Source organism: Dipodomys merriami, unplaced genomic scaffold (genome assembly GCF_024711535.1).
Source record: "Dipodomys merriami isolate MVZ:Mamm:240054 unplaced genomic scaffold, mDipMer1.0.p SCAF_42, whole genome shotgun sequence".
Lineage (NCBI taxonomy): Eukaryota > Metazoa > Chordata > Mammalia > Rodentia > Heteromyidae > Dipodomys > Dipodomys merriami.
In genome coordinates, this window is record NW_027205826.1 from 7356863 (window position 1) to 7376849 (window position 19987).

The following is a 19987-nucleotide window of genomic DNA, read 5'->3' on the forward strand; positions in this document are numbered from 1 at the left end:
AATGGAGAGAAGACAGTGAGAAAAACACAGTGTCCTAAGTTACTAGAACATGAGACTCCAGGTTTTCCCCAACTGTAGTAGTCCTCTCCAACCCCAGAGCACGCTCTTAAAGAAGCTTAATTTGCTAGGAAGGAGGGAAAATATTTAGCCATAAACTAGACTTACAACTACGTGCAACATTTTATTCCAATCTGTTTATTGAATCTATGTGCACCTAAAAAAGATTAAAAATAGCCATTCCAGTGTTTACAGAGAGCACAAAGCTCTGTTTGCATCACACTTCAGATCAAGGCAGAATGCGATACCACAAACATTTGGTAACCCAAGAAATTACTCTGTCCATCCTACCTGGGTTTAGCCCTAACTCCAAGAGAGTCTAGACAGGGGAGCTGGTGACTTCCACTTCTGTCCAGTCTTAGCTGTACCTGAACGTTCAATTATTTCCTTAAGCATTTATATTTTCAACTCTACTTCAGATTTAATCATTCACTTATCTTCCTGCCAAAGTCTGTGTCCTGGTAAAACAGGGCAACTCATCTGCACAGAACCTACTCCTTCTACTTCTATACAAAGAGTAGTTGGAGATAGAAGTGTGGCAGTGGTTTTTATGACTGAATGGGGTAATTGTTCTGAAGGGTTTTACTTTTTTTCTTTCTCCCCTTTCCATAAAATACTATAGGCCTGAAAGCTCTGAGCTAAGGGGGAAAGTCCACCAAAAGTCTATTTACCCTCTCAACAATCTTTCAGTGACGGAAGACAGATTATCCTTATTACTTGTTGGCGGGATACAGTCGCACACATTACATGAGCAACTGAAGTCAATGAAAACAGAATTTATGTTCCCAGGTAACTCTTTCCTGACCCGAAGGAAAGACATCGTTTCAGTCCATACCCCTACAGACAGGCTGTACTGCCAGTTTCCGGGGTGCAAATAATACATCCATATGACTGACATTCAAAAACTCATAGATACATCACTTCCATTTGCCAGAAAGGTATAGTGTCTTTTCTGTGTTACATGACTTTTTTTCTACTCAGGTGATTTTTGTGTTCAATATTATATAATTTTAGTAAATCTGGTAGGTTGTCTTTTCTTTAATGCTTTCCCACACTTCTCTCTGCCTTTGCATCTCTGACCAATGCAACGAACGACACGACTTCTTGCTATAGCAAGCTCTGGATAAGTAACTTCTGCTTGTTTGAGTTTGAATGTCTTTGTTTATTCTCACAGCCTTGATTATTCTCTACCAATAAAGTATTAAGTTGCAAGGTTAGTCATGGACAAATAGGACCATTACTTGGGGAAGGGCACCAAATATCAAATGTGACGTCAATAATTCTGGTAGGCATAGGAATGGTAGCAATGGGCTCAGACTGGGATTGAGAGTCTTTTGACCTATAGCAGACAAATGGGTAACATTACACAGTTCCCTTTCTAGATATATCAGCAAAAGTTGCACTTCAGGGAGTTTCATATGTATAGTCTAAGTTGGGTAGTTGTATTCTTTATGGAACTACCCAACCCAATATGACATTTACATGTGGATAGTTTAACTTTGCTCCCATTTTTCTTCAGAATTTCCATTTTCCTTTATTTACTGAAAATTATGGTCTTTCATATAAATTTGTGATACAATCTCATTTTTCTTACTTACATATTGCTATAAAACATATTTGTAAGTTTGCTTAAGAATGGAAACACATAGTTGTTATGGTTACCAAAGTTCTCATCCGCAATACTCAATATGTACTAACTATTATTCTTTGTCTTCTTGCCATGGTTGTATTTCCAAATAAATACATTTTTGTACATTTACTGTGACAGCACAACATTCAGAGGTCAGATTTGAACAACTCACAAATGTTTCAGATTTGAGTAGCTGTTAGGTAAGCCCTGTTAAGTGAAGGGAGGAATTAAAAACTATCTTCACAATCAGGTGATAGTATCTACCAACTATTAAATTAATCCTAGCACAATTGAATATTACACAGGCAGGAATGTATTTTGATGTTAGCATTCCCCATGGCTTCTACTGGTTCCAACTAAGTTATAACTTAGTCCAGAGATCACATTACATTGCTTGCTTTTGCACAGGACAGAGAAACATATATTTAAAATATGATATTTCAGAAATCCAGAAGGGATAGCCAAGCAGATAGGTCACCTCTTCTAACCTCTGAAGTATTCTGTATTCCCTTTTCAACTCCAACCCTATTAAAAATAATAATAATCCGACACAGTGAAATGCTCACTGTGCAGACATGACGTACAACAACTTTTAATATCCGAATCAAACAAAGGAAAAATTCCTGGGCATTCTAGGTGCATTTTTGTGAATCCAGTGAGCCACTCAACCTCAAATGAGACATGACCTCAGGAGGAGTTTGTCCTTTGACTGAGTTACAGAGCTCCTAGCCATGTGCTCCTCTCTCCCTAGGGAGGTCAGGGAGTTGTAGCCGGGAGGTGTCAAGCAAACATTTCTGCAACACATATTGTGGGGGCACATCTGTGGCTTTTTCTCACAGAGGTGATGCAGTGGTTGAACTTGGAAACCAAGAATGGAAGGAATTGCTTTACGAAGATCCTTAAATCAGAAAGTGTTTATTTTTGTCTGGTAGTTCCAGTAGAAATACCCAGGGATGCTCATAAAGGAGAAAGAGATGACAAGCAGCAACTCTTTCTAAACATCCCTAGTCTGTTAAATTCTAAAGGGACTGCTAGGAGGAGGAGACCCTCGGAACAGCCCCAGTGTGATCACAAAGTTTGCTACTTTCCTACAGTAGCTATTTCAAATGGTTTGGGTTACTTTTCAATCTGGACTCCTGCCTGCTCTCCTCACCCTTCCTTCCTCCATAAAAGCAAAATAAACTTCTCCTTGCTCCTCACCACGGTTCTTTCCTTTCCTTCTCTCCTTCTGCTCTTCCACTTCTTTTCTCTTTTACTTTCCTTCACAAATCCCCCAATGAATGTCTGGTTATTGTGGATGCTGACTCCCCAGTATCTCTTGAATCTGTTCCTTTTGCTCTAGTCCCTGAGGTTAGGCAATGTTCTCCTTCCTCACTGGTTTATTGTTTCTCTATCCTGCATTTGGGTCAATCTAGTCTCACCCTCAGAACCAGAATTTCCAATGTTAAAAGATTTTATCTCACATTAATCATATTGTTTTCATTGTTTTTCTCTCTGTATGTGTTTGTGTGTATGTGTGTGTGAGAGAGAGAGAGAGAGAGAGAGAGAGAGAGAGAGAGAGAGAGAGAGAGAGAGAGAGAGAGACAGAGACACAGAGAGACAGAGAGACAGAGAGAGAGGTGAATACTGGGGGCTTGAACTCAGGGCCTAGGCACTGTCCTTTAACCTTTTGGCTTAAAGCTGGTGATGGATCACTGAAGACACTGCTTCACTTCTTTCTGGCTTTTTGCAGGTTAATTAGAAATAAGAATTTCATGGACTTCCCTGCTGAGGGCTGGCTTTCCAGATCTCATCCTCCTGGGTAGCTAGGATTACAAGTGTGAGCCACCAGTGTCCAGTTGTGTTCCGTCTCTGTGTCAAAGCCTTTTAATACTTCCTGAGAGCAATCCATATGCATTCCAATGCGCTTCACCACTGTAAACTTGCTCTCCAGCTTCTGCTCATTCTTGTCCCCTTCAGAGGTCCCCAGATCAAGGCAAGTAAACAGGATTTTTCCTGCTCCCTCCTGTTCAGTACTAACACAATCTTTCGCTACCAGTGTCATTCAGTATGAAGAGAGGAAGGGTGGAATTTGCACCCTCGGGAAAATGTGACTCAACAAGTAACTACTGTAGAATAGATTCACCAGAGAACAAAAACAAACATGTCTATAGCTTTAAAAAATATTAGGAGACTACCCAAGAGTAAAAAAAAAAGTCTAACTGTGAAAACTAAGCTTAGTCATTACTGTGATTTTAAGTTAAATATTTATAGATTTTCCTATGCTTGTGATAAGGACATGAATTGTTAATGAATTATATAAACACATTTTAAGACTCTGAAATAAATCTTTTTTTCCATGTCAGCCTAAACAAGCTAATTTCTTACAAATCTACTCCTTATCAAGCACAATTTCTTTTCCTTCAATTAAAACAACAAACAAAAATTCCATCATTTATGGCTTAGTAGGTCCTCAGAATTAATGTAAGATATATCTAATTTAATGGGAAGATGCACTTAGTCATTGATTTTATTGGTAAAAATGAGCTAACGTTTATTTTTGTGACTCACGTATTAGAAGCCAGAGGCTCTCTTTGCAATTTGTTTATCTCTACATGCATTGAACTTTTGAAGTAAAATGTTGAGTGAAGTCAAGTCTGGCTTTTGCCTGGTCAAACACAGTCCATTAATTGTGAATTAAAATATATTGTATGCCAGGTACCTGACATGGGAAATGTGGTTCAAAGCCAGCCTGGGTAGGGGAGTTCATGAGACTTTGACCTGCCGTAGCCACCAAAAACCTAGAAGTGTAAGTGTGGTTCAAGTGGTAGAGCACTACTAGCTTTTTAGTGAAAAACCTAAAGGACAGCACCCCAGACTCTGAGTTCAAGTCTCAGTACTGGCACAAAAATAAATAAATAAATAAATTAGATAGATAGATAGATAGATAGATTAGATAGATAGATAGATAGATAGATAGATAGATAGATATATTAGATAGATAGATAGATACTGCATCTTAAAAGTGACATATACAACTATAGCGTGGTAACAACTCTGAATTAAAGTATGAATTAAAGCATAACACGGAGCCAGAGGTGGTTCAAACCAACTCAGAAAGACATTATTCAAGCACCTTAACAACCACAGCCTGAGATCTCACATTGGCAACTCCAAATCAAGTATGTTTGGAATAGTTACTCCATAGAAACAAGAAACTTTGCAAATCAGTCCTTTTTTTTTTCTTCCAAAGAGAGTTCCTTGTTAAATTTGACCAAAACTGACTAGGGGTACAGCTCGGTAACAGAACAATTGCCTAGTATCTAGCATGCTCAAGGCGTGAGTTAGAGCTCTAGTATTAGGCAATTTAAAAACATAAACAAAGACAAAAAAAAAACCAGCATTCCACTGCTTAAAAATAAGTTAATCTTAGCTCCAGCCACCCCAGTTGTCTACAATTGTGCAAGTTATTCAGGATTATGACATTGGTCCCTTCCCTCCTCTCTACCCAAAGTGACAGATTGAGTCACCATTCTAGGTAGTGGGAACAACAGGAGACTTTGGAGTGTTTTTTGTTTTTGTTTTTACTGGAAGAAGTGAAGCCTGGGGTAGAGGGTAAGACGTGATGACCGGATTGTTATCTTTATTTATCTGAAGAATTGCCTGTTGCAAGGAGAAAACTTGTTTTGCCTTGCGTCAGGGGGACAGACAGTGCAAGGACCGGAAAGTCTGGTGAAAGCCAGGAGACAAGTATTTATCTGAGTTTAAGGAAGGATTTCCTCTTTCATTATTTGGAGTCATCATAAAAATAAGAGCAGGGGTGTGTACAGGGCAGGGCTGGGGGGAGGACTGAAGCCCTGGTCTATGAAAACTGACCAACAGAGGAGCTCAGCTAGTTATTCCTTGTTACATGAATTCTCATCTGTTGATCCACACCAGGGCTTAATTCTTCTCTCTCCATTACTTGACTCATCCATTTGGCATTCCTCAGAGGGCCTTTGCCTGACCAGGTGTGCATGCGTGTGTAGGCATAAGGTATAACAACCAGTCTGCAAAACACGATCCACTCCAATAGAAACTTGTGTGATGCTTCCCTGTTCGGTTCTAAAATTAAACGATTTTGATAGTTGGAGCGGAAACACTTGCCAACTCACTACTGACTTATGATTTCAGGTTTCACAGTCTGCTAAGGTAATCCTTTTCACAAGTGCACAGTCTCGCTGAAGAAAGGAACGTATGTCAGGAAGATTGAAATGACTTGAGAATCAAGAGAAGGGAGAGACTTTACAAAGTAGGACTTCCTACTTTCCTGCTTTGGTTCCCAAGGTAGCTAGACAGAAAGAATAGCAGGAAGCCTTGAAGCTGGGAAAACATGGTACCTGTAAAGTTCGTTCCCATCATTCTGTGGGCTTGGCTTCAGTGGGGGCTGAGGCTCTCTAGAGCACCTTTGTGATTTTCATTACATGCAGAAAATTCAGATTCAGATGGACATTTCTATCCATGACCTGCAGCCGCAGCTACATGGTCTGCAGAAAAAAATGACACAGGTTTCCTTTCTTTTTCCTCTGCTTAAACTTATTTCACGGATCTAGTTGATGAACATATAATGATCAGATATTATCTCCCGCTTACGGATTAGGGGATATGAGCATAGTATGGTTAAATATAGTTGGGTGGCAGAATTCCAGGTGACATGATGGCGCAGAATCTCCACGTCGGACTGTTCTGTTTACTCTCCCTCTAAAAAAGACATGAGGACAACTTAGTTCATCACTTAACAATGTTAACATGATTCTCAGGGGAAATAAATTAATGTGCTCACTGTTCCTTCCATGGAAGTGTGCCTCTCTACCTATCTTCTCTGACATCTAGCTTCTGCTTGTAAAAATACGTTTTTATAAGCTTGGTCACAGAGTCCTAACAAAGTCAAACATTGCTTTCTCTGGTACAGCTTTTGCAAAAGATATCCTGTCTTAAAAGAATTTGTCTGTAGTCAGTTTGACCATGTATACATATATCTGCATCTGGCCCTGTATATGTTTTTATATGCATTTATATTTTGATCTAGAGCACTGGTATATATATACCAATGCTCTATTACAGAGTCTACTCACCTGGAGCAAAATTCACATCTGTGGTATTTTGTGTAGCCAGGGGCAGCTTTGTTTACCAGAGCATGTGTAGCAATGTCTGGTCACATTTTTATAAGTCACAATTCAGGGTTGGGCTTACCTGGCTAACAGTGGGAAAAATTAGAGGTGTTGCTAAACAGGCTGTAGGCACTGAACCTCTTCACACGACAAAGCACTATCTGCAAAAAATACAAAGACAAAGAAGCTTACATCTAAGAGATTTTAAGCCTTGAAAAAAGGTTCTGATGGGGGAAATCTAATCATTTTCTTCAATGTTGTTATCAAAGCTATCTAAAAGTTCTATCAAATGTTATCAATTTACTATATTGAGTAAATTCAGTTTATATCATTTATGTTCTATTTTTGTTGTTGTTGTTGGTTGTGGGGCTTGAACTCTGGACACAGCTCCACTTCCAGTTTTCTGAGTGGTTTATTGGAGATAAGAGTCTCACAGATTTTCCTGCCTCGGCTAGATTTGACCCATGATCCTCAGATCTCAGCCACCTGAGTAGCTAGGATTACAGGCATGAGCCACCAGTGCCCAGCTCATTTAGGTTCTACTTTTGCCATGCAGGTTTTCAAGGACTTAGTCTTATAAATGAGTCTTAATACTAATGCCACTCTTAAGGAAAATGGGCATACTTGTAGGTCTTGTTAATGTTAAATGATTCAAGCAAAATAAAGGAAAGTAAGGAAAGTGACAGGAGCAAAATAACTGGTTGAATTTCTATTTTTTTATACAATTACCTGAAACAGGTGGATAGTGACATGACATTTACTAGTGATTGCTTCAGTAATACTTTTCAGTAATATTTTCTTCACATATATATTCCATATATACATATATATATATATATATATATATATATATATATATATTGTGTGTGTGTATGTGTTGGTCCTGGGGCTTGAACACAGGGCACAGGATCTGGATACTAACCTTGAACTTTTGTGCTCAATGATAGCACTCTATCACTTGAACCACAGTTCCATTCCCAACTTTTTGGTGGTTAATTGGTGATGAGTTTCATGGACTCCTACCAAAGATGGCTTTGAACTGTGATCTTCAGATCTCAGACTCTTGAATAGCTAGTATTACAGGCATGAGCCACTAGTACCCTTCTCACCTTTTAAATTTTCAATGAAACCATAGGACTAAAAAGGACACTTCTTCATGAACCTCAGGTACTTGTTTTTAATACAAATGACCCACAAACTCAATTGCAGGGCATTTACTCCATTAAGGAATTAGTCAATGATCATATCTTACTTGACAAATTATAGTATCTCTCATGTTAGAACAAAACAGATAGACTTGTCCCCATAAAACAAAAAGAAAGAAAAGAAAAGCCCTCAGATTCCTTCCATCTCCACACTCTTCTACTAAATTCAACAGCAGAACATTCTGAAAGTATGATGCAGACTCTCTCTTCCTCCTCTCAGTCTATTTTCACTTCTTCCTCCTCTACTCAGGCAAGTTTCTCCAAAGTCTTATTGGATGGTTCGGCCACATTTCCTTCATTCCATGTCCTAGCCCCTGGCTTCCTGTCTGCTCCGGGATGTTCTCCCAGTTTCTTTTGGATCTTCCTTATCTTCATCCTTCTCTTAAATTGGGTTGCTTGAGCCTGAGTCGTTAGAATGCTTCTTGTTCGTAATTACCCCTTCTGTGTCAGCTCCCTTGGGGAGGGGGGATGGTATGGCTTCAAATGTTATGTATGTACTGATCATCTCCAATCTTAAACTTCCATTCTGGATCTTCACCACTGCCTCCTGAACCTTACCTAGTCATTTATTGAAGAGCATATCAAGCTTACCTCAACTACAATCAACTAGAGAGTGGCCCGCTTTAAAACTCATCAACCCAGGCCCTGTGAAAAGGCACCAGCATTCACCCATTTTCCTACCAACAACAGAGAAAAGATCAACATTTTATGACTCATTTATTCCAAATAAATGCCTTCATAATGACTGAGAAATGAACATTTGAATCACTTATTCCTTCTTTTCTCTCGAACTTAAAAGAAAGCAAACAAAAGAAACCACAGCATGACACCTGTTTCTCAGAGAACATCTGAACATTTGTCCTTGGAATCACAACCAAGGTTGTTTGTCAACGACCTTTCTAGGGGTGCACATTTCCTTGCAATCAAAATGAAATGAATTGGGCAAGAGTCTGTTTGCGTTTGGTGTAGAATTACATCCCCAGAACGGGTGTGGATTCTCATAGAAAACTCTTCACTGTGACAATCACACTTAGGAAGAGCAGACTTGGAAGAAGTTGGACAAGTCCTGAGGTTGTTAGGAGGAGGAGGCCCAGCTTGCTTTCAGGGTCAGAAAAGTTTCAGGGACAATTTGTAGCCACTTTGTGATTTGAGAGGGGAAGATTCTTGTTATTGAGAAGCTGATAGAGATATGATCAGAGGGAAAGAAAAAAGCAAACATTTAAATGGACAAGAAGAAAGGATAGTTCTCTTGGCTTCTTCGTTTTCAGTCAGCCACCACTGGCAAGGATACCTACCATGAGTAGGCATGGGAACCAATGAAAGAAAGTGTTGATTCACTGGAGAGAAGCTGGGAGCTCAGTGCCCTTTGTCTGTGGTGAATGTGTCCGGAAAGGCAAAGAAGAGCAAGATTTTCCTGTGGACTTTCTCATCTCCATGGTGGTAGGTGCTGACAGCTTCAGAGAATGTACTAGAAGGGCAGAAAGGAAAGAACCCTGAGACCTGTTTGAGGCAGTGTGATTATAAGGACGCAGAATTTGGCCCCGATCTCCCCTATCTGTATATAAGGTAAGACTGAGGAGTAGTGGATTACAAAATGATCTGAGCCTGAACTAATTGCTTGCCTGCTCTCTTGCAGCTCATTCTGTGTGTGTGTGTGTCTGTGTGTGAGTCTGTGTGTCTGTGTGTAGATTCTGCTAACAGACATCTTTATTCCTCCTCTCTCTGGGTACACTAGTTACCCTTTATTGCTGCACAGTCTCTAGCTGGGAACAATTTTTGCTTTCTCCTTTCATCTCTGGGGAGTTCTGAACCAAAAGAATGAAGAAGGCAAGCGCTGTTTATAGATCTGTTAAGGGAAATAGCATTCAGAGAAAGAGAACTGGAGGGATGATGAGTTAGGCAGCTGAACAGGGCTGACTGACGTTGGCCAGTGTGGAGGAGGTGAATCTTTTAATTTCCTGTGGAAACAGGCATTCATAAACCCGTCTCGCTGTCTCTGTGCGTGTGTTACTTTTCCACTGGTTGCAAAGTGACAAGGAAGGGATATTAAGAATTTGCAATGGTGATAAAAAAAAATATGTTGCTGTTGATTTGGAATTAATTGCCTACTCGCAGCTAGATAAATGCTGCGACTATGCTTTCTAAAATGAACAATGGTTGATATATAACTGCATCAGTAAAATGCCTGAAGTCTGATAAGCTATGAGGGCATGCGGCTTTCTAACTTTTAACACTTTCCCCTATTTACTGATTTCTTTCCATCTGAACACCTGACTGTTTGCTATGGACTAAATAACACTTGGTGCATGCCCAAGTCTGTAGATTCCTGTTTTTTGTTTTTGTTTTTTAATCTAACAGAAAGCAAGTTAGCAAGACTGCAATGTGTCTACGAGGAAACTCTTAAGATCACATGGAGATGTTGTCATGAATTTAATCATACCTGTTTATAGGAAGAAGAACTTTAATTCTTTCCTTGTAAAATAAACCTCATTTTTTTCTCTCTTCTCTTTATCTCCAATGAGGCTTGGTATAATCCCCAGGACTCAGAGGAAGCTGGAGAAATCACCCCAGAGACTGATAACTCGTAAGCTGGGAGGTAGAGGCTAAATTAGCTACTCTACAGCAGAGTGATTTTTCCTGATTTCCTGCCTTCTCTCGGCTTTAAGTAGAGGAATCTCTTAGATACCACTTAATCTCTTTTGATATGGAACCTGGCACATAGGGAGCCCAAACTTAACGACTTTTTTGTTTTTTAATGAACTCCATTTTAGAGAGGAGGGAAGTTAGGATACAAAGTGCAAGTGTCTTAAGTGCTTTCCCTCCAAGCGTAATATCCCAAATGGCTCAGGTCCAAGAAACACACGCATGATTTGTTCTCAGGTTTAGGAAAACGTAAGCAATCTTGTTGTGAGGATGGTGGGATAGGATTATCACATCAAAGGCAGCTTTGGAAACTCACGTGAGTGACGATTGGTTTCTTCAGTGGTTTTCTACCCAACTGTATTCAACATTCAGCTTTTAGACATTCACCTTAGGCTTCAATCTCCGTGGCCAGTCTTGTAGCCAAGGTCAGAGAAGGTATTCGAGGATGGGCTGGCATGAAAGATAAGAAGTCAAGGAGAGTTAGGGCCAAGGACATTTTGTTATGTGTGCAGAGTGTAATAGAGATGAATCGTTTCACATTTTGATCTTTTTAGGTAGGGCCACATCAACACATCTGTTTTGAACTAGTTCTGCGCTCATGGCTTTGCCTACCATTACCACCATGACAGCTTCAAGGCAGTCAAGGCAGAAGTTCCTGTTTTAAACAGGCCCCAAGATTCAGGTGAAACATTCAGAACCTTTGTTATTTCACACGTCCATCTCATTTAATTTCCCTAAGTATGCTGTTTAAGGGATAGGAAACAAGAGGGAAAATAACTAATCTGCATCATTAGGTCCACAGGAGAGGTGGGACTCAAACAGAAATCAACTTGTCTCCTACAGTCAAATCTAAATGAGGAAGGCAAAAATCATTATTTGGCTTGCAAAATAATACATAATTTATCTGGAATGACCTGATTAGGCTCTCATATCCACTGATATTCAAAACCTGAATTTGGTTCACCTTCAAAAGGTAGCAGCCTCCAAGTAGACTAGGTATTAAATAGTCAGTGGCCCACAAATACCTGCCATTCCATCCTTGGACACTTGTGATGTATGTGGTGTTATCCTGGATTTTCCTTGAGAGTTGCTCAGAATCAGTGATTCAGTCTGAATTTTTTTTTTTTGCAGGGGGGGGGGATTTTTAAATTTGAGATCTCTGCAGGATTACAAAATAAACATAAAAATAAGTCATGTGGCCAGCGCTGGTGACTCACACCTGTTATCCAAGCTATTCAGGAGGCTGAGATCTGAGAATCATGGTTCGGAGCCTCCCAGGCAGAAAAGTCCCCACGAGACTCTTACTTCCAATTAACCACCCCAAAACCTAAGTGACACTGTGGCTCAAAGTGGTAGAGCACTAGCCGTGAGCAAAAGAGCTCAGGGACAGTGTCTAGGCCCTGAGTTCAAGCCCCATGACTGACTAAAAAGCAAACAAAGTCAACTGAAAGAAAAAGTCAATGAATGAGCATAGGACAGATAGTAGCAAAGTAAGCCAATAACTTGTATAAAAAAATTAGAAGATTTTGGGGGCTGGGCATAATGACTCACACCTGTAATCCTAGCTACTTGGGAGGTGGATAGAAGAGGACTATAGTTCAAAGCCAGTCTGGGCCAAAAGTTGTGATTCATGTTTCAATCCCAGGAATGAAGAAGGTATTGATAGAAGTATTATGGTCTGAATCTAAAGGCAAATGGGTTGGAAATGTGGCTTAAGTGGTAGAGTGCTTGCCTAGTTAAGCACAAGTACCAGAGTTTAAACCCCAGTATTTCAAAAAACAAACAAATGATGATAGTAATTAGAAGACTCGAGTGTGTGTGAAGTCTTCCTAATACTGTGTGCTTTTGTTTTTATTTTATTTTATTTTTTGCCAGTCCTGGGGCTTGAACTTAGGGCCTGAGCACTGTCCCTGAGCTTCCTTTGTTCAACCATAGAGCTCTACCACTTGAGTTGCAGCACCATATCTTTTTTATTCTGTTTATGTGGTACTAAAGAATCGAACCCAGGGCTTTGTGCATGCTAGGCAAGCACTCTACCAGTAAGCCACATTTCCATCCCTACGATGTACTTTTAATCCTTTTGGATCGGTATTTACCACTGCCCATCTCATACTACCGGATTAAAAGCTATATACTAGTGAACAAAAAAATAAAAGCAACATAACCCTTGCTTCTTCTTTTTTTTTTGGGGGGGGGGGTCCGGTTGTGGGGCCTGAACTCTGGACCTGGGCACTGTCCCTCAGCTCTTCAGCTCAAGGCTAGCACTCTACCACTTGAGCCACAGCGCCACTTCCGGCTTTTTTCTTATGTGGTGCTGAGGAATCGAACCCAGGGCCTCGAGCATGCAAGGCAAGTGCTCTACCACTGAGCCACCTTCCCAGCCCTAACCCTTGCTTCTGTTGGTGGAATTTATGGCATCTCGTATGCCAGCTACTTGGAGTGCATTCATGTTCTCATTATTGGCACAACTAGATCGCCATACAGTGTGTGTTCAACAAAGTTCTGACTGCAAGAGTGCATATCTGTAACAGTTCCATCTACCCTTCCAGTATTATCTTCAACTCTGTTCCTTCACCCTCCTAGGGACTTCTATTACAAAATAGGCAGAAAGAAAAAAAGATAGAGTCAACCTTTCCATTGTAGATATGAAATATCTCCAATTATACATATTTTTACTACTTTCACTGGATGAAAATCTATTTTTGTTGTATCAGTGCCTTGATTTTCTGGGAAATTAGTCTTTTTTTCATCCCATGCCTCTGTTCCCTCTCTCCCTGCTCACCTCTGTTATCCTTCTGGGTTTGATGTGGATGAGCTTTCAGTACAATCCAGATACCCAAATGTCTCTGTCTGGGGACAGGAACTTTGACCTCCTGTGCACTGCTCTCTGTTCCTGGTTCTGAGATGAATCATTCTTTCCCACTTAAATGGGTGATCCTCTCATCTCTGGGAACTCAGGCTGTATTTCTCATCGTTAATTCTACTCTGACCTTGAGCCCAAGTTCAAGAGATTGGGCCATCCCACTTTTTCTGAAGAAGTACCTTCACTCCATTTACCTCCACAGCTTCTTTACTCAGGAAAGCTCAAAACTGTAGTGATGGCATGGTCCTTTTCTCTCACCATTTATCACCGGTATGACCCTAAATAACTCTATCAAACTAGTTAGTCATCAAGTCTGTATCTGTGACAAATGGAAAATACTTGTATTTGATTCTCAGGGTATTTGTATAGATAAATCCCTAGGCATAGAGCACCTGAGACTTAAGAAGTATGGGTGAGGATTGTGGCTGACCCTTGAACTCTCAAATGGGTGAATCTTTCAACTCAGCTTCATACTCATGGATGGACTACTCTTTTGCTGAAGCTCTTTGATATGCTTTAATCTGCATGTTCTGTTTTACCTCTATTTGCTTCTCCTTCCTCCTTTACCATGGTTTTCTGGTCACTTTGGCTACTCAGTTCGAGCCCTGTCCTTCTCTGTTCCACATACTTCTTGGAACTTCCCACTCACAGGGATGTCATTCTTCAATACTGACAACTTGGCTTCCATCTGAGGAATTCTGAACCACAAGGATAGTGGATTCTTTAACCCCTGTTCGTTTTATAACCTGTTCAACATTAACTTAGATACTATATCGTCTCTGATTTTTTTCTTTTAACCTGGCAGATTCTCCTCAGTCACCTGTTATGGATTAAATTTCCCTTTGTTTTTACAGATGCTGGGCTGTCACTCACACAAGCCTGCTTATTGGGGGTCATTCTTCCCCATCTTCATCCTTTTCAGAGCTGACCATCAAAAGTCAGTTTGAAGGTTTCCTTGCAAAGAGCAAGTCTGCTCTCTTTTCACTTTGGTGAGATGGCTTTGAGATCTTCACAAAGAGATCTTGTCTATATGGAGGAGAGACTGGAATGTCACAGACACAGAGCTGGATTTACACACACACACACACACACACACACACACACACACACACACACACACACACACACACACACACACACCTTTCCAATATTGAGTCTCTGACTCAAGCTAATCTAGGGCAAATTCCTTCATAAGAGTCGAACTTCTGCTCATGGGAAGAATAAATGGAAAAAAAATAATGCTATGTACTCTGGATGCACCCAGGAGGAAGTGGTACCCTTGCTGCTTTCCTTAGGATACTCTGTGCTACCACCTACATGGGATTGTTTCTCCCGGTGTTAAGGCATTTTGGATGAATTCTAAAGGACATCCAGTGACCCAGAAGTCCACCCGCTATTTGTATAATCTCAAAAACTGGAAAGTCTCCATAGAGAAGCATCACCTAGATAACTCTTACTGATAGAACTGAACCTGAGATTCCTTTTGTTTCTTTCTTTGTTCATGATTCAGATTTTTAATATTTACCTTTGATATTTTTTTACATAGTTGTATAAAGGAGTTACCATTTAACAAAGCAATTTGTGAATACGATACATCTTGATCAATGTCACCCCTTCAACATTCTCACCCATACCTCCCCCCATCCCTTCCCTCACGCTTCTTAATTTTGTAGGATATATACCAATTTTTTAAATAAAATTTTAATATTTTTATTATTTTAAAAGCAATGTACAGTGTGGTTATAGTTACCTAAGTCAGACAATGCCTACAAGTCTTTGCGGACAATATTACCCTTTCCCTGGCTCTCGCCCCTCCCGCCCCTACCCACAAGTCATACAGTTCATTTTTCCATTGGATTTTCTCCTCCTCTTCTCTTTCTTCATCTACCCTTTTCCTCTTGACTCCACTCCATCTCTTCAAGTACCACTTCCTGGTGTTTTATTTTGCTGAACCTGGATTTTAATTAAAGACTTTGGATGTTATGCAAGTGTATGCAAATGTATTACTGAAATACAATAGATTCCAGGGAGGTCTTCAATAATTCAAATCCTTCATGGTTTGGTTTGGTAGGATCTCACTGGTTGATAGTCATTCATCATTGTAATGGTATATACTCATCTGTATTGGATATTATAGGGACCATAAACTGATGTGTCTCAGGAAAGCTTGAGGGCCACCTTTGCTGAAATATGGCCCCTCAACCTGGTGTCTGGAGTAAGAGGAATGACAGATAGATAGATAGATAAATAGATAGACAGATAGATAGATAGAAAGACAGACAGACAGACAGACAGACAGATACCTGTTTTAAGACTTCTACCCAAATGATAAGCTTATCCAGTGTATGACATGAAGCATTACATACCATTTGCTATCTAGTTAGAGAGACCTGAATTATGACAAACTCTATGTCATATAGTAAACTACTCTCTGTCTTACCTGGGTAATTGGAAAAACATTAAAAAAATTAAAAAGCTTTTGGTTTGTGCATTGACAGTACTAGGGGTTTGAATTCAGGGGTTCACACTTGCTAGACAAGTATGCTACCAATGAGTCATGCCTCCAGCCTGTTTTTGCATTTGTTATATTTGAAGCAGGGTTTGATTTCCTACACAGACACTCACCTTGACCCTAGTCCTCTTATTTTAAGCATACACCATTGCTGGGTTGATAGTCTTGTGCCACCATACCCAACTTCTGTCATTGAAATGGGATTTTCTAGATTTTTCCATCCAGGCTTGCACAGAAGAGTGATCCTTTTAATCTCATCCCCTGAAGTAGCTAGGATAATAGGCACAAGTTACCATCACTCAGCTGTTATTTTATTGAGATAAAGTCTTGCTAATTTTTGCCTTGGCTGACTTTGAACTTCTAACCTCCTACCTCTGCTTGCTGAGTAGGCGGGGTTACAGCTGTGCATAAACACACCCAGTTAGTATTGTTGTTGGGGTCAGGAGAGATTAATCTGGTACCAAGTTTCTGAAAGAAGTCGTTGAGCTGGGCTGGGGAAAGCTGTCACCAAAAGCAGAAGCAGGGAACACACAGGCGAATTTCAGTTAGCATCATCAATGATCTACGCACTAGACCTGTAAACTTTGTTCTTGTCTGGATTCTCCCACGGTTTTAGATTATGAATGATTAACAGGGCAAATGTTTCCTTACCATATTGTTATCTCATCCCTGAACTACGTAGGGACATGAGAGCTGACATGAGATCACACAATTTGTTGGAAAAAAAAATCTGTATTTGGAGATTGTTTTTTAATCTGAAGGAGGTGTTGTCTATGGATTGAGCTCAGGAGCTACTGCCTGGTAAGCAAAGGCTTTCACACTGAGGTACACCATAGCCTTTTTAATTGTTGTTTTTTCCTCAGTGAAAGTGTCCACTTTCTTTTTTTGGTGGGGGGTCTGGTCGTGGGGCCTGAACTCTGGGCCTGGGCACTGTCACTCAGCTCTTCAGCTCAAGGCTAGCTCTCTACCACTTGAGCCACAGCCCCACTGCTGGCTTTTTTTTTCTTTTTGCTTATGTGGTGCTGAGGAATCGAACCCAGGGCCTCAGGCATGAAAGGCAAGCGCTCTACCACTGAGCCACCTTCCCAGCCCATCCACTTTCTTTTCTTCACAGAAAACTTACACGCAAGATTTGGGAATTCAATTACTAAGTTTATACTTCTCAGCCAAAGAGCCAATACTTCTTCCTCGGATACTAAATTACAAATGGGAACATTTCAGTTCTTGAAAAAAATTCAATATTGTCTTTTAGGAGTATTTTAAACTTCTTCATACTCCCAAGCGTTAACATTTCAATATCACACATTGGTGCAAAATGGCATATTGATTAAGTTGAAGCAAATAGATATTTTATTATCAGAGAAAAGAGTATCATCTCTCCCTATCAACCTCAAATCAAAGACACTATGGGATCTACAGTTAAAAATATTATAAATAGTCTTTAACAAAATCAGTTACTAGAATCATTGTTTCTAGATATGTTAGAAATCTTTCTGTATTCAGCTTCGTTGTGTACATTCTTGGCTGGGAAAGAATTTTGATTCAGATGGGATCATTCTTAGATTTTCCTAAGCACATTTTCTCCTGGATGAATTTGCCCAAGGAATTAAGGTTTTGCCTTTTGTTCAACTACTTGGACTGTTTCTCTTGATTGCATCGTGCTTATTCAGTAATTTAACTAAGATAACAAAAAACAGTATGCAAAAATGGGGTATTCTTTCCAAAGCATATGATTTATCCCAAGTCAAATGTAATTGGATTTCTCACTAATTTCTTTAACGACTTATCTATGGTCCCAACTTTCTTCATTTGTCTCTAAAGTTAACAATTAAGCACAAAATAGTGTTCTGAGAAGTACCTTTGACTCTTCAATGCTGGGGGGAATGTCTCAAACCCAGCTTTGCTTTGCTTTGCTTTGCTTTCCCTTTCTTTCCCTTTCTTTCTTTCTTTCTTTCTTTCTTTCTTTCTTTCTTTCTTTCTTTCTTTCTTTCTTTCTTTTTCTTTTTCTTTTTTCTTTCTTTCTTTCCTTCTTTCTTTCTTTCAATATAGCAGACTCGTGATCACTTTGGTACTAGTATCTCATGCAGAGAAATCATTCTGAGAGCTTTCTAGGCAGTGCAGAATGTCTGTGGTAGATAAGTCTTAGGTTCTTTATTTGGTCGGGGGGGAGGGGAGTGTTGAACTCAGGGCCTCGGTGCTGTCCCTGAGCTATTTTGTTCAAGGCTAGCACTCTACCACTTTTAGCCACAGCTCCACTTCCAGTTTTCTGGTGGTTAATTGAAGACAAGAGTGTCATGGGCTTTCCTTCCCAGGCTGGCTTTGAACCATGATTCTCAGATCTCAGCCTCCTAAATAGCTAGGATTATAGTCTTGAGCCACAAGTGCTGGGCAGTCTTAGGTTCTTAAAGGCAGTAGAATTACTCATAATCCTAGTTACAATCCTTATGATATCTCAGATAGATTTAAATATTGATTAAGTAGAAGAATACATAAAGCCATTTTCTGTTTTTTTTTTTCCCCCAGCCCATTATAGGGACCAATATATTTGACTATGATATAGTGACTCTTACAGAAAAGACTTAAAGGGAAGTTTTCCTCCATCTACCCCAAGTTCAATTCCTCAGTGCCTATCAAAAGAAATGAATATTCCAGCCCAGGATGTGTTGGAAAATAGTACTCCCCCTTTTTTTTGTGGAAGATATTACTGACTTGGGTGGTAATGATTCACATACATATTCAAAGATTATGAAATTTAAGCGTTCCAAATCAGAATATGGTGATGTTTTCGTACTTTATAATACCATAGTGGAAACCTTAAAAACACAAGTGATGAAGGAAACAGCAAATTTGATGGATGGGAAGTCAAGAGTCTTTCAAATGCACTAAGTCCTGGCAGGTAACTCGGTGTTCCATTCTCTGTAGCAAGTGGCAATGCTTTGCTTACTAAGAGGTCTGGAGTGGGCAGACGTGAATAGAAAGCTAAGCTCCTGTGATAATAGCTTGCTGTGTAGGGTATTGTTTTCTGAGCCTATCTATCTGGCTCTTCCTAGCCGGGATCTTTTGTCTTGTGTTTGTAAGTCCTTCACAATGTATCTGTATTCACAGGGGAAATGGGAATTGAGCTAAAAGCAAGTTAGGCTTGCTTTCTCTTCCTTACCAATAAAGATGTCCTAAGTTTTCATTCTGACAGCTTAAAACAGAAACTAAAGCATTTAAAGGTCAAAGAAGTTGTAGACACTATCCAGGGAGTTTCTGGTCCACGAGTAAATCACGTCTGCGAGTTGAATGATTCTCGGCAGTTGGAAGAGACTAATAAATAGACTATGTAAATTGCCAAAGAGGACAATTTGCAGGCCTTTCTCACAATTGGGGAAAAAATAGCCACTGAGAAATAGGACTTGAATTTCTGTTGGAATACCATAAATACCAGCGCTTGAGAAGGTCAAAAGTCACGGCACATATGCTTTCCATAAATTACATTTGTTTGGGAATGAATGACTGGTTTAGTCAAAGTAGCTCCAATGCAAAACTCCATGAGGTCTATTAAAGGTCAGTGGCAGGCAACCCAGCATTTGGAAATTCAGGGAAAAGTGTTGTTGTCATCGTTGGAAAGTGAAAAGTGAGTGATTGTGCCACGGGACTTGTACTTTAAACGATACTTGCTGTTCTTCTGGGCAGCTCTGTCCTGTCTTCCTGAAAGTTATGAAGGTCAAGGCAATTAGGTGCCAAAATGAACTATCAAGCAAGTCTGGGAAATGGCTCACCTGATCATTCACCACATAAATAGTCAGCATCAAACTTCTTAGAGGGATTTGTATTTGAATGATAATGTTGCTTTGCATAAGATGAGCCTATTCCCATTTGGTTCCTTGAGAATGAAGCAGGAATACATGCTCTATGATTAGATACTTACCAAATGCCAGGTGCTCTAAGAAGGATGTGGAGAAT

At 39.9% G+C, this 19987-nt stretch overlaps 1 protein-coding gene across 6 annotated transcripts in view; it reads left to right on the forward strand.

Annotated features, from left to right (window-relative positions):
- Kcnj16 (potassium inwardly rectifying channel subfamily J member 16) overlaps positions 1–19987 on the forward strand; it is a 54767-nt gene that overhangs the window by 17940 nt on the left and 16840 nt on the right. Inside the window, exon 1 of one of the 6 annotated variants that reach the window (XM_069993175.1) lies at positions 9446–9461. The exons of 4 other annotated variants lie outside the window; for them this stretch is intronic. The gene's annotated coding sequence lies outside the window, so the exon portion shown is untranslated. Of the gene's footprint in view, positions 1–9445; positions 9462–9482; positions 9588–19987 lie in introns of those variants that run through there. One more of the 6 variants, XM_069993170.1, reaches the window with a different exon arrangement.